Source organism: Theropithecus gelada, chromosome 3, assembly GCF_003255815.1.
Source record: "Theropithecus gelada isolate Dixy chromosome 3, Tgel_1.0, whole genome shotgun sequence".
NCBI classification, from domain to species: Eukaryota; Metazoa; Chordata; class Mammalia; order Primates; family Cercopithecidae; genus Theropithecus; species Theropithecus gelada.
In genome coordinates, this window is record NC_037670.1 from 13483612 (window position 1) to 13509566 (window position 25955).

Sequence of the window (25955 nt, forward strand, 5' to 3'; positions counted from 1 at the left end):
GTGACTGGGCCCACCCTCAGCTTATTTGCAGGGCTGCTCTTGGACGCCATGGAGTAACCTCCAGTGGGTATCGTTAGAAATCAATGTGCAGTAATCGCTTGGGGTCCTGCTGGGCCCATTTCTCCTGGGCTCCAGACACACCATCTAGGGTTTTTCCACTGGAGAGTGACAGCCTTCCGAGGTTTAATTTGCACTTCTGTCTCCAGGGGAAATCTCCATAATTTCTTACTTTTCTCTTCAGTCCAGGGAATTCATCTTGTTGATTGTATGAGATCAGAACTCCAAAATTCATGTTGGTGGCCCCTTTTCAAATTGAGGTAAAAATACACAAAACATAAAATTCACCATCTTAACCATTTTTAGGTAGGTCAATCAACACTGTTAAATACATTCACATTGTTGTGCAACCAATGTCCAGAACTCTTTTCATCTTTCCAAACTGGACTCCTGGATCCCTTAAGAAAAACAACTCCCTATTCCTCCCTGCCCCCAGCCCACAGCAACCACCATTCTACTTTCTGTCTCTATAATTTTGACTTCTCTGAGTACCTCATATGAATGGAATCATACAGTATTTGTCCTTTTGTGTCTGGCTTATTTCACTTAGCATAATATCCTCAAACTTCATCCATTTGTAACAGGTGTCAGACTTGTCTTTCTTTTAAGGCTGAATAACCTTCCATTGTGTATATATATCATGTTTCATTTACCCATTCATATGTCAATGGACTCTTGGGCTGTGTCCACCTTTTGAATATTGTGAATAATGCTGCATGAACATGGCTTTAAAAATATCTTTTTGAGATCCTAGTTTCAGTTATTTTAGGTGTATATCCAGAAATATCGCTGGATTATACAGTAATTGTATTCTTAATTTTCTGAGGAACTACCACACTTTTCTATAGTGGCTGCACCATTTTACATTTCCACCAAGAAGTCACAAATGTTCCAATTCTTCCATATCTTCACCAACATTTGCTATTTCTTAGTTGCTGTTGTTTTTTTATTGTGGCTATCCTAATGGGTGCAAGGAGGTATCTCATCGTGGTTTTGATTTGCATTTCCCTAATGATTTGTGATATTGAGCATTTTTTTTCACGTGCTTTTTGGCTATTTGTATATCTTCATTGGAGAAATCTCTATTGAAGTCCTTTGCCTATTTTTAAAGCCAGGTCATTTGTTTTTGTTGTTGCTGAATTACAGGATATTAACCTTTTCCCAGATATTTAACTTGCATATATTTTCTTACATTCTACAGATTGCTTTTTCACTCAGTTGATTGTGTCCTTTGTCACACAGATTTTAATTCCAATGTAGTCCACATTCTATATTTGTTTTGTTGCCTGTACTTTTGGTGTCATATTCAATAACTCATTGCCATATCCGAAGTCATAAATCTTTTCTCCTATGTTTCTTTCTAACAGTTTTATAGCTTTAGCTCTTATACTTAGGCCTTTGATCCATTTCAGTGAATTTTTGTATATAGTGTAAGCTAAGGGCCCAATTTCATTCTTTTGCATGTGGATATCAGTTTTCCCAACAGTATTTGTTGAAAAGACTGTTGATTCCCAATTGGTCTTGGCACCCTTGTCAAAAGTCATTTGACCATGTATACAAAGTTGATTTCAGGGCTCTCTGTTTTGATCCACTGATCTCTATGTCTGTCTTTATGCCAGCACCATACTGTTTTGATTACTGTAGCTTTGTAGTAAGTTTTGAAGTCAGGAAATGTAAGACCTCCAGCTTTTTTTTTTTTTTTTCAAGATTATTTTGGCTATTTGGGGTTCCTTGAGATTCCACATGAATATTTTTATTTCTAACAAAAAACCACCATTTGGATTTGGACAGAAATTGCATTAAATTTACCAATCTCTTTGGGTAGTATTGACATTGTAATGTAATGATCTTAAGTCTTCCAATCCATAAACATGAAATGCTTTTCCATTTATTGGTGTTTTCAATTTCTCTAAGCAATGTTTCATAGTTTTCAATGTACATCTCTTCTCTTCTTGGTTAAGTTTATTCCTAAGTATATTATTCTTTTTTATGCTATTACAAATGGATTTTTTTCTTAATTTCCTTTTCATACTGCTCATGGTTAGTGTATAGAAACACAAATGATTTTTGTGTGTTGATTTTGCATCCTGCAACTTTGCTAAATTTGTCTTGAACTCCTGACCTCAAGCGATCCTCCCAGCTCAACCTCCCAAAGTGCCTGGGATTATAGGCATGAGCCATCATACCCAGCCATGCTAAAGTTGTTTATTAGTTCTAATAGCTTTTCGTGTGGAATCTTAAGTGGTTACTACATATAAAATCATGCAATATGTGAACAGGGATAATTTTACTTCTTCCATTCTAACTTGAATGGCTTTTATTTGTTTCTTAGTTAATTGATTTGGCTAGTGCTTCCAGTATTGTGTTGAATAGAAGTGGTAAAGTAGATATCCTTGTCCTGTGCCTGATCAAGCAGAAAAAGTTTTCAGTCTTTCATCAATGGAAATGATGTTGTATGTGGCCTTTATTATGTTGAGGTGGTTTCCTTCTATTGTTAATTTATTGAGGGTTTTATCATGGAAGGGTGTTAAGTTTTGTCAAATACTTTCTCTGCATCAATTGAGATAATCAACCAAGTAGTCTTTTTTTCCTCTTCATTCTGTTAATGTGGTGTTAATTGGTTGACTGTCATCTGCTGAATCATCCTTGCATTCCGGGAATAAATCTCATTTGGTTATGGTTTATAATCCTTTTAATGTGCTGTTGAATTCTATTTGCTAGTATTTTGATGAGGATTTTTTGCACCAATATTCATCAGATATATTGGCCCACTGTTTTTTCGTAGTGTCTTTTTTTTTCTTTGGTATCAAGGTAACACTGCCCTCATAGAATGAGTTTGGAAGTGCTCCCTCCTCTTCTATTTTTTGGAAGAATTTGAAGACAATTTGGCTTTGACAATTATCCCTTTAATGTTTGGTAGAATTCACCAGTGAATCCATGTGTCCTGGGCTTTTCATTATTGAGAGGTTTTTGATCAGTGATTCAACCTCCTTACCAGCCACAGATCTGTTCAGATTATGTATTTCTTCTGATTCAAACTTGGTGGGTTGTGTTTTCATAGGAATTTGTCCATTTAATCAAGGGTAACCAATGTGTTGTTGTACAATTGTTCATAGTATTCTTTTATAATTCTTTTTACTATTGTAAAATTGATAATCAAATTCTCTCTTTTCTAATTTTCATTATTTGAGTATTTTTTTCTTACTGTATCTAACTAAAAGTTTGTCCATTTTGTTCATATTTTTTTTTGACACAGGATCTTTAACTTTATTAGCAGCTACTGAGCTACAGAATACAAACCAACTGAAAACGTTAAAGGCTGCCTGAAGCAGGTATGTACAGGTATACTACACAGAAGCAAAAGCTGTATCATCCAATCCCAAAGCCACCCGTGTGGGGAAGGATGACCTTAGCTATGGGCCAAAGGAGTACAGAAGTTACAATATGAGAGTCCCATCCATCCAGGAAAGCAGCGAACAACTACAGCCGCATGGGCACCAAAAATTTATCTGAGATTAGTTTTAAAGGTTCCATGAATCAAAGTTTTCAAATGAAAACAGGTACCCCTCTTTTCCTGTGGACTTTCCAGCTTACTACTCAAAAGACTTGAGTACTTCTATTAAGGCAGCTGGAAGTCCACCCTAGACTTGAATGGCAACTTGTCCTTTCTCTGCCAGTAATGCAATCCAACAGAATATGCTACGGGGAAAACAATTTCCACAGTGCCGCCCTCTGGTACAAGGGAAACACAGCACTCAAAGCAAAAAGGCCACAGAGGGCTCCCTGAGAATCCAGTACAACTAAGCGAGGCCTTCAACTGTGGAGATAAACTTTGCAACTGGATCCCGGTGGGACAGTGTCCTGCGACAAGGAGTAGTGTATATGCCAATGAGAGGGCCCAGCTTCCAGGAACAGTTACAATGGCGTCCTGAGTCACCTTCTCTCTCCCACTTGCATTCGAGAGTTAGAAAATACACACTGTGGCCTTGATTCTCACTCACAATCCCCTTGTACAGAGAGGTTTGTTTCTAAGTCTGGAACCTCAACACGAGGCTGGGATGCTTCACGACGTGCTCTCTCCCACTGTCCAGCCATCTTTGGTGGTCCCCCCACAGTGCTTCCCCATCCTCTCACGCTGTGGAGGGACCATGGGACGGGCCAGGAGGAAACCTGGGATCACTCTGACAGGAAACAGACAAGCGCAGCTGCCAGGAGTCAGCTGCTCCGGCCTCAGTCTCCAGTTGTTAGTCTCAGGATCAACAGAGAACTGGAAAGCAGCAGGATCTGGAGGAACAGGAAGAGAGCCCAGAGGAGGAGTGTTGTGCTCAGTGACAGTTAACAGATGAAACGGAATTTCATGGAGATTCTTTGTTACAAGGAGAAATTGCTCAGTCTCAACTCCCAGAATGTGAAAGTTGCCTGGTTTAAGAGACCTATGTTTTCTTTTTCAGCTCTTCAAACCTCTGGGAAAGATCATCAAAGTCAATGTCTTCAGATGCTGAGGTGCTGGCACCAGCAGATGCAGTTGGTAGTGTGGCACAGATGGCAACTCTGGTAGGACAAAGTTGTCATAGTTATCCGCAGGTCTGGAAGGAAGCTTTGCAGAGGCTTCTGGCTTGGGTCCAGGATCTTCAGGACCCGGATCCCTCCTGGCCGGCGGCTCGCCAGCGCTTCCGGCGGCTCCCGGGGCTCCAGCTGGCCCGCGGGCCCAGGCTCCACCTCCCCCATCCGCCGCCCAGGCTGCACAGGGACGCCAGGCCCGCGCGAGGGCTTGCGGAACCTTGGCAGCCAGCGTGAGCAGCGGGCGGCCCCGCCCCCCCAGGGCCCGCCCTTTGTTCATATTTTAATGAACCAACTCTTGGTTTCATTGATTTTCTCTATTGCTTTTCTATTTCCAGTTTTGTTTTTCTTTGCTCTAATCTTTATCATTACCTTACTTTTGCTAGCTCTGGCTTTAGTATATTCTTCTTTTCCAATTCCTTAATGTATAAAGCCAGATTGTAGATCTGAGATATTTCTTTCTCTCTTTATTTTTTTCTGTGATAACAGATTAATTTTAATTCTAGACCTGAAGGTGTACAAGAGTATGCTCTTTAAACATTCTATAAATGTTTACAACTGTGCAATACCACTTAAAATCTCAAAAAAGGAACAGACTTTGTTATGCCCAGACCGTTTGTTCCCCAAAGAAGACCACCAGAGTCCAGAGTCAAAGCCAAGCAGCAAGGATCTTTACTACAAGTTCGAACTTGGTCCCTCCATTCCACAGCATACAAGAGGGCCTCGAACAATGCGAGTGCTTGCTTTTTATAGCCCGATGTAAACAGGATATGTAAAGTTACAGGGAACAAGGTAATTCTCTCGGTTACAGCATTACAATTGGTTAACATTATACATTTAGCATTCCTTATCGGAGATCTCCCAGGTGTTGTTTTTCTGAAGTTTGAAAGAAATATGGAGGAATGTGTTTGTGCTGGGCTCAGGAAGTTGGGAGATATATGGGGGATGTGCCTCATTCCTTTCATTCCCCCCTTCTTTTCAGGTAACTCTAGAGCCAATCTTGGGTCTTATAAGTCTGACTCTGTTTCAGCGTTTACAGGTTGGTATTGGGCTCTGAGGACCATGAGCTGAACAGTGTCAAACCTTTCTCTGACAAACTGCAAAATTCTGTTAACAACACAAGGTCCTATGGTTAGCAGAAATAGTAGACTTAGCAGGGGTCCAAGGAAGGGGGCTAACAGAGAAAACATAGAGGAATTCCACCATTGGTCTGCAGCTGAAGCAAACTGCCGTGTTTTTACTTCAGTGCTTAACTTGCGTAACTGTTGGACCCGGTCTTCTACAAGCCCTGATTCATTTATGTAGAAACAACAGTCTTCTTTTAGAAACATACATGTACCACCTTTTTCAGCAGTGAGTAGGTCTAGGGCCCTCCGGTTCTGCAAGGTTACCTGAGCTAGGGACGTGAGCTGCCACTGAAGGGATGCAAGGGACTCAGCTGACTCCTCCATAGCAACGGCAAATTGTTGGTACAACTTGTTGCTTTCTATGAGGGTGTGACCTAGGGCTCCCCCTGCCATCCCGGCCGCAATGAGGGATGTGGTGAGGGAGATTCCTGCAATGAGGGGGAGAAATATGGCTCGTGCAGGTCTCGGTCTAGGGACTAGGTGAATAGCAGTACTAGTCCAGTTACCGGTGTACCCTAGGAAATCGCCAGCAGTTAGTAGAGTCAACCGGGGAACTAATGTGACAGGAAGACACAGTAGGTTGGTAACAGAGGGACTAGATAGGTCCTTAGATAATGTCCCATTACACCAGAAGAATATGCCTGGCGGAGCCCTTAGGGTGATATTAGGGGGCACTGCAGTGATGCTGCAGAGGCTGGAATTGGTTCCTGAGAAGCAGTAGGGAAACTTCTCCTGACTGGGGTTTAGGTATAGGGGCACGTTTAGGATAGGGGCATATGAGAGGTTTCGGAGGTTGTTAGCTTGGGCAGAGGTAGAGGATCCCCATGGCAGAGGGACAGCGGTTAGCGGTGGACGCCCTAGGGTGGCACACAGAAAGCAGCCAGACAGGCTGTGAAGTCCTGTAAGGTTAGCAAGCTCTAGTCCTTCTTGTAATAATTTTAACCAGGAGAAAGGATGTAAGTCTTGTGTTAGTCTGTTTTCCTGTCGTTGGATATTCCCATGGACCAGGGGCAGTACTTGCACTAGGCCTCGCCACAGGTAGAGGTGACTGCTAGGCCATGTGGAGGAGGGGGAGTAGTATACAGCCCCATGTTGAGGCGTGGTCCAGCGGGAGTTCCAGGGGTCTCTAACTATCCATGTATATGAAAAGTCTCCATCCCGTCTACGATGGAAGGGCCACTTAGGGTCTAACTGTTCTTCCTCTCCCCAGTAATGGGACCTATGGATGTTACAATAGTTATAAGGACAGCCGGCATTTTGGTGCCACCAATAGTGTTTACAATTGTATTCAGTCTGATCAAACTCAAAACATATTATTGGTGTCACTGGTTTGGCTATTTGAAAGCCAGTAAAATTTAGTAAGATTGGGCTATTGCACCCTGAGGAGGGGCAATCAGCACTGGCCAATAATTTCCCGGGCTTATGAGGTTGTCCAGGGTGGGTTCGGTTTTCATAAAGCCAGAATCTCCAGACAAAGGGATTAGATGCTGGTTTGGTGTTTTCCCCAGCGGCCACTAGGGCGGCTAACGTTAGGGCTAGACTACCTAACTGCATGTTTGCAGTGAGCTCTGTTGCCGGTGCAGGGTGAGTTTTAAGGGGTTGTTCTTAGCTCTGTCCACAGTCCACGTGGCCGGTGCTTCAGCCGCTGCCGTGATTGGTCCCAGAAGATCGGAGGTTGGTTCCACCGGCTTGACGTGGGTGTAGTGGATCCACGACGCGATGCCTTCTACCTTTAGGGAGGTGGGTGTGGTCAGGAGTACCTGGAGTGGTCCCTTCCACCTGGGTTCTAGGGTCTCTTGTCGGTGTCGCTTAACCAGGACCCAGTCTCCCGGCTGGTATGGATGGGGTGTCGGTGGGGGACTGGTCTCATATAGTTCCTTCAGCTTGGGCCAGATTTCTTGATGAATTTTCTGCAAGACTTGTAGGGAAAATAAGAATTCAGAGACATTTTCTGTTTCAGACTTAAGCAGATCATCTTTTAAGCTGGGAACCAGGGGTGGAGGTCTGCCATACATGATTTCGTAAGGGGTAAGGCCCAGTCTGTAAGGGGTATTACGGGCCCAGAACAGAGCGTAGGGGAGAAGGACCACCCAATTAGCGCCAGTCTCCATAGTCAATTTAGTTAAGGTCTCTTTTAAGGTCCGATTCATCCTCTCTACTTGTCCTGAACTCTGGGGCCTGTAAGTGCAATGTAGTTTCCAATTTGCCCCAAGGATGGAAGCCAAATCCTGACTTACCTTAGCGACGAAGGCGGGCCCATTATCTGACCCTATCTGGATGGGGAAGCCATACCTGGGAAGGATATCTTCCAGAATTTTCTTTGCTACGACCTGAGCAGTTTCTCTTTTGGTTGGGAATGCTTCAGTCCACCCTGAAAAAGTGTCTACAAAGACAAGTAAGTACCGATACCCGTACTTTCCTGGCTTTATTTCAGTAAAATCTACTTCCCAGTAGATACCGGGCCTGGTTCCCCTGAGTCTTGTTCCCGCTGCAGTCTGGGATTGGGGGTAGGCATTGTTAAGCTGGCAGACTTTGCAACTTGCCACGATGCTGCTGGTCTTCTCGGTTGTATGTCTGAATTTGAGCTTAGAGCGTCTGATCAGGTCTATCATCCGCCGAGCACCCAGGTGGGTGGTTTGGTGGATGTGTTCTAATACTTGTTGTCCTAATTTTTCTGGTAGGATGATTTGGTCATTAGTATCAGTCCACCACCCCTTCTGGATCTGTTTCAGGGGAAGTTTGTCAATCCACTGGAGATCTTGTTCTGAATAATCAGGGAAATATGGCAAGTCCTGGGGGCCCGGGTCAGGGAGCTGGAGTGCAAGGAGTCGGCTGGGAGCCTTTGCCACATTTCTTGCAGTTTGGTCTGACAGAAAGTTGCCTTGAGCAGTTGGAGTGGTTGGTTTCTGATGCCCTGGGCAATGCACAATGGCTAACTTTTCTGGCTTCCATAGCACTGTTAACAGGGCTAGGATCTCTTGCTTGTTTTTTATCTCTTTTCCTTCAGCCATTAGTAACCCTCGCTCCCTGTAAATGGCCCCATGTATGTGCGCTGTAGCAAAAGCATATCGGCTGTCTGTGTATACTGTCAGCTTTTTCCCTGCCCCTAAGGTAAGAGCTTGGGTGAGCGCTATCAGTTCGGCCTTCTGGCCGATGTCCCCGGGGGCAGGGGTTCCGCCCAGATTACCTCAGTCTCTGAAGTCACTGCCGCTCCAGCGTACCTCTGGCCTTGACGCATGAAGCTGCTCCCATCAGTGAACCAGACGAGGTCAGCGTCAGGGAGTGGGCGGTCCTGCAGATCCTCTCGAACTCTGTGCACCTGAGCTAGTATCTCGGTGCAATCATGGAGTGGCGCGTCCAGGTCCGGGTTGGGCAGCAGCGAGGCAGGATTTAAGGTCATTGGGGGCAGGAAGGTTATCCTGATAGGATTTAGTAGTAGTCCTTGGTAGTGGGTGAGCCGGGCATTACTTATCCATCGACGAGGTGGCTGTTTGAGTACACCTTCGATGGCATGTGGGGTAACGACCCGCAATTCTTGCCCCATGACAAGTTTATCAGCATCTTGTACCATCAGAGCCGTGGCCACAATCATTCGGAGACAAGGGGGCCACCCGGCAGCCACTGGGTCTAACTTCTTTGACAGGTAGGCAACCGGCCTCCGCCAGGGGCCTAAGTTCTGAGTTATTACTGCCTTGGCGACACCCTTACTCTCATCCACGTATAAGTGGAAGGGCTTGGTGACATCAGGTAGTCCCAGTGCAGGCGCAGAGAGTAGGGCGGTTTTGATCTGTTGGAAAGCCGACTCGGCTTCGTCTGTCCAATTAAATGGCTGCTGCCCCCGTGTTGCCTGATACAAGGGTTTAGCCAGTTCTGTGAACCCAGGTATCCATAGTCTACAAAATCCCGCCAACCCCAGGAATTCCCTCACTTGTCAGGTGGATTGTGGCCTGGGGATCTGCAGAACAGTCTGCTTCCGAGCGTCTGTTAACCAGCGCTGCCCTCCTTTTAGCAGGTACCCCAGATATGTTACTTCTGGCTTACAGATTTGAGCTTTCTTTGCCGAGGCTCGGTAGCCTAGATTTCCCAGAGCTTGTAAGAGACTTTTGGTCCCTTGAATACAAGCTTCTTGGGTCTCAGCAGCAATCAGGAGGTCATCAACATACTGTAGTAAAGTTATTTCAGGGTGTTTATGTCGGTACTCACCCAGGTCTTCATGGAGGGCCTCATCGAACAGGGTAGGAGAGTTTTTGAATCCCTGTGGCAGCCTGGTCCATGTCAGTTGGCCACTTATGCCCTTTCCAGGGTCATTCCACTCGAAGGCGAAGAGCTTTTGGCTCTGAGGGGCTAAAGGCAAACTGAAGAAAGCGTCTTTCAAATCTAAAACAGTGTACCATTGATGTTTAGGGTTTAGGGTACTCAGGAGGGTGTACGGATTAGGCACAGTTGGGTGTATGTCCACAACCCTCTTACTGATTTCTCTTAAGTCTTGTACAGGTCTGTATTCTCCACTATTAGGTTTTCGTACCGGCAACAATGGAGTATTCCAGGGCGAGTGACATGGGCGAAGGACCCCTTGGTCAAGGAGCCGGCGAATATGCGGGGCAATTCCTTTCTTGGCCTCTAGGGGCATCGGGTATTGGCGTACCCGCACGGGGTCTGTCCCAGGCTTAAGTTCGACAAACAAGGCAGGCCGGTGTTTTGCTAGTCCTAAGCCCCCCGTTTCCGCCCAAGCTTCTGGATATTGCTGGAGCCAGATTGTTATGTCCTGGTCAGGGGCCACTTGCTCCTGGTGGAGCCGGTACTCATCTTCTAGGGTTATAGTCAGGACGGACACGGGCTGATTTTGGGAGTTGGTCACGACGGGCCCCTCAGGGAGGAAATGGATCTGTGCTCCCATTTTAGTTAGCAGGTGTCTCCCTAACAGGAGACAGGGGCTCTCAGGGATGACCAGGAAAGAATGGGTTACATTCCTGGCTCCGAGGTTTACTGTTCTTTGTGTTGTCCATGGGTATTTCTTAACTCCTGTGGCTCCTTGTACCCACGAGGACTTGGAGGATAATTTTCCATTAGTTTTAACTAGGACTGAGTGCTGTGCTCCCATATCGACCAAGAACTGGACTGGGGACCCCTCCACTTGCAAAGTTACCCTAGGTTCGGGGAGGGGGTCCGAACCCCATCTTCCCTAGTCTTCGTCTTGAGTGACTAGTATGGGTGTAGACCTAGGCGGTCCCTGTCCTCGTTGTTTCTTTTTGGGGCAGTCTCTTACCCAATGGCCAGCTTCCTTACAGTAGGCACATTGGTCTTTGCTCAGATTATTATGCCTGGGAGGCCGCCTAGGTTGGGTGTTCTCTGGCTGTAGATGCTCTTTCTGTACTACTGCTGCCAGGACCTTGGTCATTTTTTCAGTGGCCTTTATTTGCTTTTCCTCTGGGGTATCTCTGTTATTATAAACCCGCTGGGCTACCTGAAGGAGGTCCTGAATCCGCTTTCCCTCTAAGTCTTCTAATTTCTGGAGTTTCCTTTTAATGTCTGGGGCTGCCTGATTTACGAAAGACATTACAACAGCTGCCTGACTTCCTGGAGCCTCTGGGTCTATGGGGGTGTACTGTCTAAAAGCTTCCATTAATCTTTCTAAGTAGGTAGCTAGGCTCTCTGTCTTTCCCTGCAGAACAGAGTATACTTTAGCCAAATTAGTGGGCTTGCGAGCAGCTGCCCAGAGACCTGCCATTAGAGTCTGGCAATAAAGGCGTAGCTGTCCCCTACCTTCTGCCATGTTGTAGTCCCACGCCGGCCTGGTCAGAGGAAAAGTCGCATTTATGAGGTCGGGGTTGGCAGTCGGTTGACTGTCGTCCCCCGGGACCAGCTTTCTAGCTTCTACCTGTATTCTCTCTCGCTCCTCCGTTGTGAACAAGATTCGGAGGAGCTGCTGACAATCATCCCAAGTGGGCTGGTGGGTGAACATGATACTATCCAGTAAAGCCATTAAATCTTTGGGGTTGTCTGAAAACCGAGCACTCTGGGTCTTCCAGTTATACAGATCACTGGTAGAGAATGGCCAGTACTGGAGCCTGGGGATTCCCGTGTCATCTGGGGGTCCTATTTCCCGAAGGGGTAGAGCCACTGTGGAGTCAGGCGGCTGGGGGGGGCTAGCCCGTGAAGTGCGCCCTTGCGTCTGCCCCGCCGGCCCTTCAGAGTTACTTTCACTCTCAGCGGGTCCGTGTGTGCCGGCTGCCTCCCGTCCGCCTGCTCCCTCCCGTGGCTCAGCCCGGGGGGTGGGTCCGGGTGCGTCAGCCGCCTCCCGTCCGCCTGCTCCTTCCCGCAGCTCAGCCCGGAGGGCTGGGGCCTGGGGCCCGGAGGGGTATGGAGGGGGTTCTGTGAACAGTGGGTCCCCACTATCAGGTAGAACAGGATGGGGGGGCAGTTGGTTGCTTGGATTTTAGCAGCCGAGAAACCAGTGCCTTACAAGGTTCAGGGGCTAATTGGAAAGGTGACAGCCAAGGAGGCGGGTTCTCAACAAGGTCCTGCCATATGAGGATATATGGGATTTGATCCAATTGGCCCACACGCCCAGGTAGGAAAATCTTGGACTTTACTCTAGTGATGACAGCAAGTCGGAACGTCCCTTTGGGTGGCCACCCCACATCAAAGGCAGGCCATTTGGAGCGGCATAGGGTAATGAGCTTTCCCCTCCTGATTTCCAAACTAAGATCATGGCCCCTTGCTCTTACATCTTTGAAATTACTTGTAAGGAGAGATAGGGGAGTGCTCTGGGCATTACCCATCCTGTACTAATTTGTAGTCTCTTCCTGTAAAGGAATATGGGTTAGAATCCCTGTAAAGGAAATCTGGCTTATTAATAATATCTAGTCACAAGCGTGCTCCGGCAGTCCGGGTCAGAGTCAGCTGCTCGGATCACAACCACGCTCCGGCAGCACAGATCGCAAGTGGCTCCGGCAGCACAGATCGCAAGCGGCTCCAGCAGCACAGATCGCAAGCGCACTCCGGTAGCACAGATCGCAAGCGGCTCCGGTAGCACAGATCACAAGCGGCTCAGGCAGCCCAGATCGCAAGGGCGCACCGGTAGCCCGGGTCAGAGCTAGCTGCTCGGATCACGATCGCACTCCGGCAGCCCAGATCGCAAGCACGCACCAGTAGCCCGGGTCAGAGCTAGCTGCTCGGATCGCGATCACGCTCCGGCAGCCCAGATCGCAAGCGCGCACCGGTAGCCCGGGTCAGAGCTAGCTGCTCGGATCGCGATCGCGCTCCGGCAGCCCAGATCGCAAGCGCGCACCGGTAGCCCGGGTCAGAGCTAGCTGCTCGGATCGCAATCGCGCTCCGGCAGCCCAGATCGCAAGCGTGCACCGGTAGCCCGGGTCAGAGCTGGCTGCTCGGATCGCGATCGTGCTCTGGCAGCCCAGATCGCAATTTAGATCAGACGAGAGCCAGGGGACGTCTCCCACCAGTGTCTGCTGGCTGTTCTATAGCGCGTCCGCCAGGACGGCGCCAGCTCCAGTTTCAGACCTCGCGAGTCACAGATTCAGATTCAGAACAGACACAGACAGACAAACGGAGACGAGCCGGCTCACCTATCAGTAGATCGATCCTAGTAGATCCGTTGACCAGGGGTCTGGTGGGCTTGGGGAATCCCGGACGAGCCCCCAGATGTTATGCCCAGACCGTTTGTTCCCCAAAGAAGACCACCAGAGTCCAGAGTCAAAGCCAAGTGGCAAGGATCTTTACTACAAGTTCGAACTTGGTCCCTCCATTCCACAGCATACAAGAGGGCCTCGGACAATGCGAGTGCTTGCTTTTTATAGCCCGATGTAAACAGGATATGTAAAGTTACAGGGAACAAGGTAATTCTCTCGGTTACAGCATTACAATTGCTTAACATTATACATTTAGCATTCCTTATCGGAGATCTCCCAGGTGATGTTTTTCTGAAGTTTGAAAGAAATATGTAGGAATGTGTTTGTGCTGGGCTCAGGAAGTTGGGAGATATATGGGGGATGTACATCATTCCTTTCAACTTTAGAATTGTTTAAACACAATTTACAGAATTAAAAGCAAAAACCAGAAGCCACTCACAGTTATACCATTGTCAATTAAAAGCTTTACATTTAATACTTGATATAACAGTCAATATCTAGTGGGGGATATTGAAAGTGATTTCAGAGTCTCATCCTGTTGTACTCTGTTGGAAAGGTTTCTTGAGTAAGAAACCTGGCCAAAAATGGGTACAACCAAGACCAGACCAGCAAGTAAAAGTTCTACCATAGTTTCTGTAGTTTCCACTTATTTTGCTTTGTCAGTTAAAAGTGAACAATGAAAATTAAATACTTATGTTTTCATAGGCACAGGGTATGCTGTGAAAGCACATTTGCTTACAAACATGTAAAAATACTCTGTGATAAAAAAATAATATATAAAAGTATAAAGCAAAAGAACTAATCATCTCTGACCCTAGAAAGACCAATTTCATTATGTTATATTACATTAATATTACATCATATTATAGTTTCCATTTTTTAAATCCATTATCCAGAAATACTTGAAAAGAAAGACAGGCAGAAATTACTCATCTTTACTCTTAGTATGACTGTGAAAAAGAGTTAAAATTTTTTTTAAAAATCAAGTATACTGAAGTGCTCAAGTCCAGAATGAGTCCAAATATTTGACTACATAGAATATTATCATTTTCAAGAGCAGGAGTAGCAACATAGGCTTTTATATGCAATTTTCAACATAGGCTTTTATATGCAATTTTTAATCGATAAATACAATAGGCATTTTGATACTGAGATGTCTCACTTCTTTAGACTAAATTCAGTGTATGCAAGGTTAACTAAAGTTGAAATTCAAATTTTAAAAATAGGCCAAAAAAATCACGTTCAAAATCCATATATTTTTATTTGGAGTAACAGTAGACAACATGATTCCAGAAGTTAAAAATCATTTCACAGCCTGTGGTGTCAGCTTTGAAAATGGTCTAGGTTCCAAAACTGTTTTGACTCTATTAAAATGTAAGCACTTAAAAAAGGAATGTGTCTGTGTATATATAGACATACCTTTTAAAGGAATTGGATAATCCATGAAGCTGTCTTAGTGTTTCCTTTAAATTTGCAAGGAAAAGACCATTGCATTAGCTTCTTGGAAAGAACTTTGTTTATCTTTCCAAAAAGCAGCTCATGGATTCATAGTTCTTTCCAAGAAGCTGCTTTTCGGAAAGATAAACAAAACAGATAAACTGCTAGTCCGACTAATACCGAAGAAAAGAGAGAAGAATCAAAGAAGTGCAATAAAAAATGATAAAGGGGATATCACCACTGATCCTACAGAAATACAAACGACCATCAGAAAATACAATAAACTCCTCTATGCAAATAAACTAGAAAATCTAGAAGAAATGGATAAATTCCTGGACACATACACCCTCCCAAGACTAAACCAGGAAGAAGTCGAATCCCTGAGTGGACCAATAACAAGTTCTGAATTTGAGGCAGTAATTAATGGCCTACCAATCAAAAAAAGTCCAGGACCAGATGGATTCACAGCTGAATTCTACCAGAGATACAAAGAGTAGCTGGTACCATTCCTTCTGAAACTATTCCAATCAATAGAAAAAGAGAGAATTCTCCCTGACTCATTTTATGAGGCCAGCATCATTCTAATACCAAAACCTGACACACACACACACACACACACACACACACACACACACACACACACACAAAGAAAGAAAGAAAGAAAAGGAAATTTCAGGCCAATATTTCTGATGAACATCAATTTGAAAATCCTCAGTGAAATACTGGCAAACCAAATCCAGCAGCACATCCAAAATCTTATCCACCACGATCAAGTTGGCTTCATCCCTGGGATGCAAGGCTGATTCAACATACACAAATAAGTAAACTTAATCCATCACATAAACAGAACAAATGACAAAAACCATATGATTATTCAATAGATGCAGAAAAAGACCTTAACAAAATTCAACAGCCCTTCATGCTAAAAACTCTCAATAAAGCAGGTATTGATGGAACGTATCTCAAAATAATAAGAACTATTTATGACAAACCCACAGCTAGTATCATACTGAATGGGGAAAAGCTGGAAGCATTCTCTTTGAAAATCGGCACAAGACAAGGATGCCCTCTCTCATGAATCCTATTCAGCATACTATTGGAAGTTCTGGTCAGGGCACTCAGGCAAGAGACAGAAATAAAGGGTATTCAAATAGGAAAAGAGGAAGTCAAATTGTCCCTGTTTGCAGATGGCATGATTGTATATTTAGAAAACTCCACCTTTTCAGCTCAAAATCTTCTTAAGCTGATAAGGAACTTTAGCAGTCTCAGGATACAAAATCAATGTGCAAAAATCACAGGAATTCCTATACACCAATAACAGAGCCAAATCATGAGTGAACTCTCATTCACAATTGCTACTAAGAGAATAAAATACCTAGGAATCCAGCTTACAAGGTATGTGAAGGACCTCTTCAAGGAGAACTGCAAACCACTACTCAAGGAAATAAGAGAGGACACAAACAAATAGAAACACATTCCATGTTTATGGATAGGAAGAATCATTATCATGAAAATGGCCATACTGCCCAGTGCAATTTGTAGATTCAATGCTATCCCCATCAAGCTACCACTGACTTTCTTCACAGAATTGAAAAAAACTACCTTAAAGTTCATATGAAACCTAAAAAGAGCCTGCATAGCCAAGACAATTCTAAACAAAAAGAACAAAGCTGGAGGCATCATACTACCTGACTTCAAACTATACTAAAGGGCTACAGTAACCAAAACAGCATGGTACTGGTACCAAAATAGAGATATAGACCAATGGAACAGGACAGAGACCTCAGAAAGAACACCACACATCTACCACCCTATGATCTTTGACAAACCTAACAAAAACAAGGAATGGGGAAGTGATTCCCTATTTAATAAATGGTATAGGTAAAACTGGATAGCCATATGCAGAAAGCTGAAGCTGGACTCCTTCCTTACACCTTATAAAAAAATTAACTGGAGATGGATTAAAGGCTTAAACATAAGACCTAAAACCATAAAAATCCTAGAAGAAAACCTAGGCAATACTATTCAGGACATAGGCATGGGCAAGGACTTCATGACTTAAACACAAAAAGCAATAGCAACAAAAGTCACAATAGACCAATGGGATATAATTAAACTAGAAAAACTTCTGCACAGCAAAAGAAACTATCATCAGAGTGAACAGTTAACCTACAGATTGGGAGAAAATCTTTGCAATCTGTCTATCTGGCAAAGGGCTAATATCCAGAAGCCACAAGGAACTTAAACAAATTTACGAGAAAAAAAAACAAAAAAAAAAACAAGCTCATCAAAAAGTGAGCAAAAGATATGGACAGACACTTCTCAAAAGAAGACATTTATGCAGCCAACCAACATATGATTAAAAAGCTCATCATAACTGGTCATCAGAGAAATGCAAATCAAAACCACAATGAGATACCATCTCATGCCAGTTAGAATGGCGATCATTAAAAAGTCAGGAAACAACAGATGCTGGAGAGGATATGGAGAAATAGAAACACTTTTATACTGTTGGTGGGAGTGTCAATTAGTTCAACCATTGTGGAAGACAGTGTGGTGATTCCTCAAGGATCTAGAACTAGAAATTCCATTTGACCCAGCAATCCTATTTCTGGGTATATACCCAAAGGATTATAAATTATTCTACTATAAAGACACATGCACACGTATGTTTGTTGCAGCACTATTCACAAGAGCAGACTTGGAACCAACTCAAAAGTCCATCAATGATAGACTGGATAAAGAACATGTGGCACATATATACCATGGGATACTACGCAGCCATAAAAAGGATGAGCTCATTTCCTTTGAAGGGACATGCATGAAGCCGGAAACCATCATTCTTAGCAAGTTAACACAGGAACAGAAAACCAAACACTGCATGTTCTCACTCATAAGTGGGAGTTGAACAATGAGAACACATGGACACAAGGAAGGGAACGTCACACACTGAGGCCTGTCAGAGGGTGAAGGGCTAGTGGAGGGATAGCATTAGGAGACATACCTAATGTAGATGACAGGTTAATGATTGCAGCAAACCACCATGGAACAGGTATACCTATGTAACAAAACTGCACGTTCTGCACATTTATCCCAGAACTTAAAGTATAATAAAATAATAATAATAATTTTGGGGCATGCAAGTAGCTGTCTTTCAGATTCTGCTTTGATGTACATATTCTGAGAGAATTAAATCTGTCAAAGAAACCTTGACTTTCCAGGAAACAACAGGTGCTGGAGAGGATGTGGAGAAATAGGAACACTTTTACACTGTTGATGGGACTGTAAACCAGTTCAACCATTGTGGAAAACAGTGTGGTGATTCCTCAAGGATCTAGAACTAGAAATACCATTTGACCCAGCCATCCTATTACTGGGTATATACCCAAAGGATTATAAATCATGCTGCTATAAAGACACATGCACATGTATGTTTATTGCAGCACTATTCACAATAGCAAAGACTTGGAATCAACCAAAATGTCCATCAGTGACAGACTGGATTAAGAAAATGTGGCACATATACACCACGGAATACTATGCAGCCATAAAAAAGGATGAGTTCGTGTCCTTTGTAGGGACATGGATGCAGCTGGAAACCATCATTCTCAGCAAGTCATCGCAAGAACAGAAAATAAAACACTGCGTGTTCTCACTCATAGGTGGGAATTGAACAATGAGATCACTTGGACACAGGAAGGGGAACATCACACACCGGGGCCTATTGTGGAGAGGGGGAATGGGGGAGGGACAGCATTAGGAGATATACCTAATGTAAATGACGAGTTAATGGGTGCACCACTCAAACATGGCACATGTATACATATGTAACAAACCTGCACATTGTGCACATGTACCCTAGAACTTAAAGTATATATAAAAATAAAAAAGAAACCTTGACTTTCAATGGCAGGCACTGAAATTGACCCTAATAATGTGTTTTGGGATAAACCTACCTCATATTCTCAACCTGTCTGCAATAGTCATTATAATCTGAACTTCCTAAAGTTCATGTGCAAAGTTGAGTTCATTGTTTAATAAATATTCAACAAGGATTATTGCAGTAAGATGGTATGAAAATATTAGATATGTGTTATCACTGTTGGTGTTATCTAAGTTACAACATATTTTAACTGGCTGCTGATCTCACCCACCATGCCTGCATTTTATCTCTGTCTCATAGTCTGCAACCTTGGAAGCTTTGAACTGAGCTCATAGAATCCTGGGCATCAAAAACATGTGGTTCTAGTGGCTAGACAGAGAATGAGAGTAAAAGGATCTTGCCCATGGTCAAGTGAGTAAACAGCAGATTTGGAGGTGTCTGGACTCCTGTGATGACTTCATTCTGACAATACTGTTCCAGCTGTCCCTTCATTTCCTCCTAATCCCATGTCTGGTCTGATCTGGCTGTTTCCCACCTTCCAATTACTGCCTTCTCCAATGCTCCCTTCCATAGGTCACTCTGTGGCTCAGAGACCCTGCTTAACAAATGCCCAACCTTTTAATTATTTGTTCAGTGAAATTTGAACTCATGTCTCCCCTTCTTGATAAAAAGAAAATACGTTATGTAATATAGGGCTACTCTATAACTCTTGTCCTCTCTCTCGGCAACTACTGAACTAACTCTTTTCATATTGAGCAAACGTTTATGGAAGGACTGCCAAGACTCAGGTACCAGGCTTGGTAATATCCCCCGTTCTCTCTAGTCAAAGCCAGCACCAGCCAGACTTGCAGATCTAGGTCCCAAGCCCACTGCAGGTCACAGGCCAGGGTCTGATCTCCTCTGGGCTCCTTTAGGAGGGAAAGACAGAATCATTAACACTCATTTTATAAATGGGGCAACTGAGGCTGAGGGGGTTTAAATAACTTATACACAGCCTGCACATCAATCATATTCTGAGGATCCCTTCTTGCTCTCTTCTCTCTGCAGAATGAGAAGAGATGTCTCTGGAGTCCATAGAAAGCCCAGGGGCCTGGCTGGGTGTGGTGGCCCATGCCTATAATCCCAACAGATTGGGAGGCTGAGGCAGGCAGATCACCCCAGCTCAGGAGTTCAAGACCAGCCTGGGCAACGTGGCAAAACCCCATCTCTACTAAAAATACAAAAAATTAGCTGGGCGTGGTGATGCATGCCTCTAATCCCAGCTACTTGGGAGGCTGAGGCACAAGAATTGCTTGAGCACAGGAGGCAGACATTGCAGTGAGCTGAGATTATGCCAGTTCACTCCAGCCTGGGCAACAGAGCAAGACTCCATCTCAAAAACACAAAGAAACAAACAAAAATAGAAAGCTCAGGGGCCACCTGCATCAGCTTCCCAGCCACACATTTTCTTGTCCTCCTCTGTCACTTTTGTTCTTTCTTTTTTTTTAATATGTTAAGTTCTAGATTACATGTACAGAACGTGCAGGTTTGTTACATAGGTATACATGTGCCATGTAGGTTTCCTGCACCCACCAACTCGTCATTCACATTAGGCATTTTTCCTAATGCTATCCCTCCCATAGTCCCCCACCCCTGATAGGCCCTGGTGTGCAATGCTCCCCGCCCTGTGTCCAACTGTTCTTTGTTCAATTCCCACCTATCAGTGAGAAGATGCGGTGTTTGGTTTTCTGTTCTTGTGAGAACTTGCTAAAAATGAAGGATTCCAGCTTCATCCATGTGCCTGCAAAGGACATGAACTCATCCTTTTTTATGGCTGCATAGTATTTCAAGGTGTACATGTGTCACATTTTCTTAATCCAGTCTATCATTGATGGACATTTGGGTTGGTTCCAAGTCTTTGCTATAGTGAATATTGCCACAATATACATACGTGTGCATGTGTCCTTATAGTAGCATGATTTGTGATCCAATGGGTATATACCAGTAATGGGATGGCTGAGTCAAATGGTATTTCTAGTTCTAGCTCCTTGAGGAATCACCCCACTGTCTTCCACAACAGTTGAACTAATTTACACTCCCACCAACAAAGTAAAAGCTTTCCTATTTCTCCGCATCCTCTCCAGCATCTGTTGTTTCCTGACTTTTTAATGATCGCTATTCTAACTGGCATGAGGTGGTAACTCATTGTGGTTTTGATTTGCATTTCTCTGATGACCAGTGATGATGAGCATTTTTTCATGTGTCTGTTGGCTGCATAAATGTCTTCTTTTGAGAAGGTTCTGTTCATATCCTTTGCCCACTTTTTGATGGGGTTGTTTTTTTCTTGTAAATTTGTTTGAGTTCTTTGTAGATTCTGGATATTAGCCCTTTGTCAGAGGGATGGAATGCAAAAATTTTCTCCCATTCTGTACGGTTGCCTGTTCACTCTGATGACAGTTTCTTTTGTCATGCAGAAGCTCTTTAGTTTAATTAGATCTCATGGGTCTATTTTGGCTTTTGTTGCCATTGCTTTTAGAGTTTTAGTCATGACTTTCTTGCCCATGCCTATGTCCCGAATGGTATTGCCTAGGTTTTCTTCTAGGGTTTGTATGGTTTTAGGTCTTATGTTTAAGTCTTTAATCCATCTTGAGTTAATTTTTGTGTAAGGTGTAAGGAAGGGATCCAGTTTCAGCTTTCTACATATGGCTAGCGAGTTTTCCCAGCACCGTTTTTTAAACAGGAAATCCTTTCCCTGTTGCTTGTTTTTGTCAGGTTTGTGAAAGATCAGATGGTTGCAAATTTGTGGTGTTTTCTTCTGAGGCCTCCGTTCTGTTCCATTGGTCTATGTCTCTGTTTTGGTACAGGTATCATGCTGCTTTGATGCTGTAGCCTTGTAGTATAGTTTGAGTCGGGTAGCGTGATGCCTCTAGCTTTGTTCTTTTTGCTTAGGATTGTCTTGGGAATGTGGGCTCTTTTTTGGTTCCATATGAAGTTTAAAGTAGTTTTTTTCCAATTTTGTGAGAAAGTCACTGGTAACTTGATTTGGATGGCATTGAATTTATAAATTGCCTTGGGCAGGATAGCCATTTTCATGATATTGATTCTTCCTATCCATAAACATGGAATGTGTTTCTATCTGTTTGTGTCCTCTTTTATTTCGTTGAGCAGTGGTTTGTAGTTCTCCTTGAAGACGTCTTTCACATCCCTTGTAAGCTGGATTCCTAGGTATTTTATTCTCTTAGTAGCAATTGTGAATGGGATTTCACTCATGATTTGGCTCTATTTCTGTTACTGGTGTCTAGGAATGCTTGTGATTTTTGCACATTGATTTTGTATCCTGAGACTTTGCTGAAGTTGCTTATCAGCTTAAAAGGATTTGGGACTGAGATGATGGGGTTTTCTAAATATACAATCAAGTCATCTGCAAACAGGGACAATTTGACTTCCTCTTTTCCTAATTGAATACCCTTTATTTCTTTTTCTTGCCTGATTGCCCTGGCTAGAATTTCCAATACTATGTTGAATAAGAGTCGTGAGAGAGGGCATCCTTGTCTTGTCCTGGTTTTCAAAAAGAATACTTGCACTTTTTGCCCATTCAGTATGATTTTGGCTGTGGGTTTGTCATAAATAGCTCTTACTATTTTGAGATACGTTTCATCAATACCTAGTTTGTTGAGAGTTTTTAGCAGGAAGGGCTGTTGAATTTTGTCAAAGGCCTTTTCTGCATCTATTGAGATAATCATGGTTTTTTTGGTCACTGGTTCTGTTTATGTGATTGATTATGTTCATTAATTTGTGTATGTTGAGCCAGCCTTGCATTACTGGGATGAGGCCAACTTGATCGTGGTGGATAAGCTTTTTGAAGTGCTGCTGGGTTCGGTTTGCCAGTATTTTATTGAGGATTTTTGCATCAATGTTCATCAGGAGTATTGGTCGAAAATTCTCCTTTTTCCTTGTGTGTCCACCAGGCTTTGGTATTAGGATGATGCAGGCCTCATAAAATCAGTTAGGGAAGATTCCCTCTTTTTCTATTGATTGGAATAGTTTCAGAAAGAATAGTACCAGCTACTCTTTCTACCTCTGGTAAAATTCAGCTGTGAATCCATCTGGTCCTGGGTCTTTTTGGTTAGTAGGCTATTAATTATTGCCTCAATTTCAGAGCCTGTTATTGGTCTATTCAGAGATCCAACTTGTTCCTGGTTTAGTCTTGGGAGGGTGTATGTGTCCAGGAATTTATCTATTTATTCTAGATTTTCTAGTTTATTTGTATAGAGGTGTTTATAGTATTCTCTGATGGTAGCTTGTATTTCTGTGAGAGTGGTGGTGATATCCCGCTTATCATTTTTTATTGCCTCTATTTGATTCTTCCCTCTTTTCTTCTTTATTAGTCTGGCTAGCAGTCTATCAATTTTGTTGATCTTTTCAAAAAACCAGCTCCTGGATTCACTGATTTTTTGAAGGGTTTTTTGTGTCTCTATCTCCTTCAGTTCTCCTCTGATCTTAGTTATTTCTTGCCTTCTGCTAACTTTTGAATATGTTTGCTTTTGCTTCTCTAGTTCTTTGAACTATGATGTTAGGGTGTCAATTTTAGATCTTTCCTGCTTTCTCTTGTGGTCATTTAATGCTTTAAATTTCCCTCTACACACTGCTTTAAATGTGTCCCAGAGATTCTGGTACATTGTGTCTTTGTTCTCATTGTTTTCAAGAACATCTTTATTTCTGCCTTCGTTTCGTTATTTACTCAGTAGTCATTCAGGAGCAGGTTGTTCAGTTTACATATAATTGTGTGGTTTTGAGTGAGTTTCTTAATCCTGAGTTCTAACTTGACTGTACTGTTGTCTGAGAGACAGTTTTTTGTGATTTCTGTTCTTTTACATTTGCTGAGCAGTGCTTTACTTCCTATTATGTGGTCAATTTTAGAATAAGTGCGATGTGATGCTGAGAAGAATGTATATTCTGTTGACTTGGGGTGTAGAGTTCTGCAGATGTCTGTTCTGTGCACCGGGTGCAGAGCTGAGTGGACATGAGCAATTTATCAAAAAAGAAACACAGCTATCAAAAATACAGAAATATTTAACCTTGTTAATAATAAAGTGGCCAGCCTCGGTGTTTCATTCCTATAATCCCAGTCATTTGCAAGGGTGAGACAAGAGGATCATTGAGGCCACAAGTTCAAGACCATCCTAGGCAAGTCAGTTTGAGATCAGACTTCATCTCTAGCACACATCAAAAAATGAACCACTCACGGTGGTGCATGCCTGTAGTCCCAGCTCCTCAGGAGGCTGAGGCAGGAGGATTCCTTGAGCCTGGGAGGTTGAGGTGGCAATGAGCCATGATTGTGCCATTGCACTCCAGCCTGGGCAATGCAGCAGGACTCTGTCTAAACAATAAAAATAATGATAAAGAAAAGGATTGGGAAGCCATTTCTTGCTTATTCAATACATAATGTTAAAAGCAATTTCTACTTTTTCTACTTTTTATTACTAAATAAAGCTGGACCATTCTCATAGCCTGAAATGTTTCTTACCCTCCCTTCTTCTGTCCAAACACTTCTCTGTCAATGATAATGCAAACCGTCATTCCTTTAGGAAGACTTCACCCCAGGTAGTTCCAGATCCCCTTATCTCTGCCTTCCCAGAACTCCTGGTGTCTCCCCAGTTTCCTCCGGGTGGTGAAGTACCCCCATCCGGGGTCTTGGCATGACTGCCTCGGTGAAGGTCTTGTTTCATTTTCCCTTATGGTTCTGTTCCCCTGTGTTGTGTCATAGCACTGGGCAGAGTGGAGACCCATTCACACTGATAGAGAGGGCCCATGGTTCTGGAGATAACCATGTAACCGATCAGAATAGGGCATTGAGGGCTGGTGTCAGGCATGGGCTGCACTTGGGTGGGCAGGCCCCCTGGAAAGTCACTGGGTTTGGCAAGCTTCCTAGTAACATGTCTCCCTGGGGTCCTCTTGGAACTTCATGCAAAAATGCTGGATGCTAGTTTATTCTGGAGAGTTGGTTCATTCCTCTCATTTGATAGTCAAAGAAACTCATATCCCAACTAAAGGTCATAAACTCCAGTTTGTAAACTGAGATAATCTCAGCTGAATGAACTTGCTGACCCTCTGCTTTCCCGCAGCCTCTCGGTGCCCTTGAAGTCATGTCAGTTCAAGCAGCCCCATGAGGCATTACAATGTTTAATTACTTCAGTGGATTATTAAACCTTGCCCTGTGTTGACCCCAGGTGAATCACAAGCTGAACTTCTGACAAGGACAAGTTATGATATTCTTTTCAATTACAGAAAAAGTAAGTTAATTGATAGGATTTTTTTTGTTTAAAAAAAGTCACTAGTTTTAAAGGTAATTTGTGCACATGGTAAACATTAAGAAGGTATACCAGGATAATGCTTTTATACTACTAAGAATAATGTTTTATCTAACTTTTTTTGGTAGATGCTTTCATCAGATGAAGAAAATTCCCTGCTATTAGTTGTTGAAGGCTTTTTATATCATAAATGGGAGTTGAATATAATCATATGTTATTAATATATTATTACTGAACTATCAAAGGCTCTTCCTAAAACAGTTGAGATGATCTTATAATTGTTCTCCTTTAATCTGTTGATGAAATCATTGGTATTTATACTTTGTTAACTATTCTTGAGCCTCAGGTTTAAATTCAACTTGGTCATGGTGTATCATCTTTGAACACTGCTGTCTCTGACTTGGTACTATTTTGTTCAGGATTTTTGTGCTGATGCTCATGAATGAGACTGGCATGCCATCTTCCTTTGCGGTCCTGATTTTTTTCTGATTTGGATCATGTGGCCCTCATGGAATGAGTTGGGCATGATGCCTTCTTTTTCATGTCTCTGGATAGATGGGACACTTTGGAGTCTCTCCAGATGGCCCTCAATGGTCCCTGCCTCTTCCTTGTTAGGCCCTGGGCAGCCCCTTCTCATTTCTGGTAGGCCCAGGAACCTGTGGGTTTTATGTTTGTTTGTTTGTTTGTTTGTTTTTGAGTTGGAGTCTTGCTCTGTCACCCAGGCTGGAGTTGGGGTGCAAAGACCTGATCTCCGCCTGGGTGTGGCAGTGAGGTGAACACAAAGGGATGTTCTTCAGAGATTACAGTTCAGCCCTGGAGCAACAACTAGGAGACTGTTTCAGCAAGTGAGGATAGGACTGTGTGGGGTTCTATCCTCTTTATAATTTCCACTAGCACTGAAATCATGGTAACATCCAACCAGAACCTTCTTTTGTCGTATTTGGGATACAAG

General features: G+C 43.4%; 1 protein-coding gene across 1 annotated transcript in view; it reads left to right on the top strand.

The window, feature by feature from the left end:
* Nucleotides 1–25955, top strand: part of LOC112621193 (cytochrome P450 3A8) — a 95605-nt gene that overhangs the window by 64009 nt on the left and 5641 nt on the right. The window lies entirely within an intron of this gene.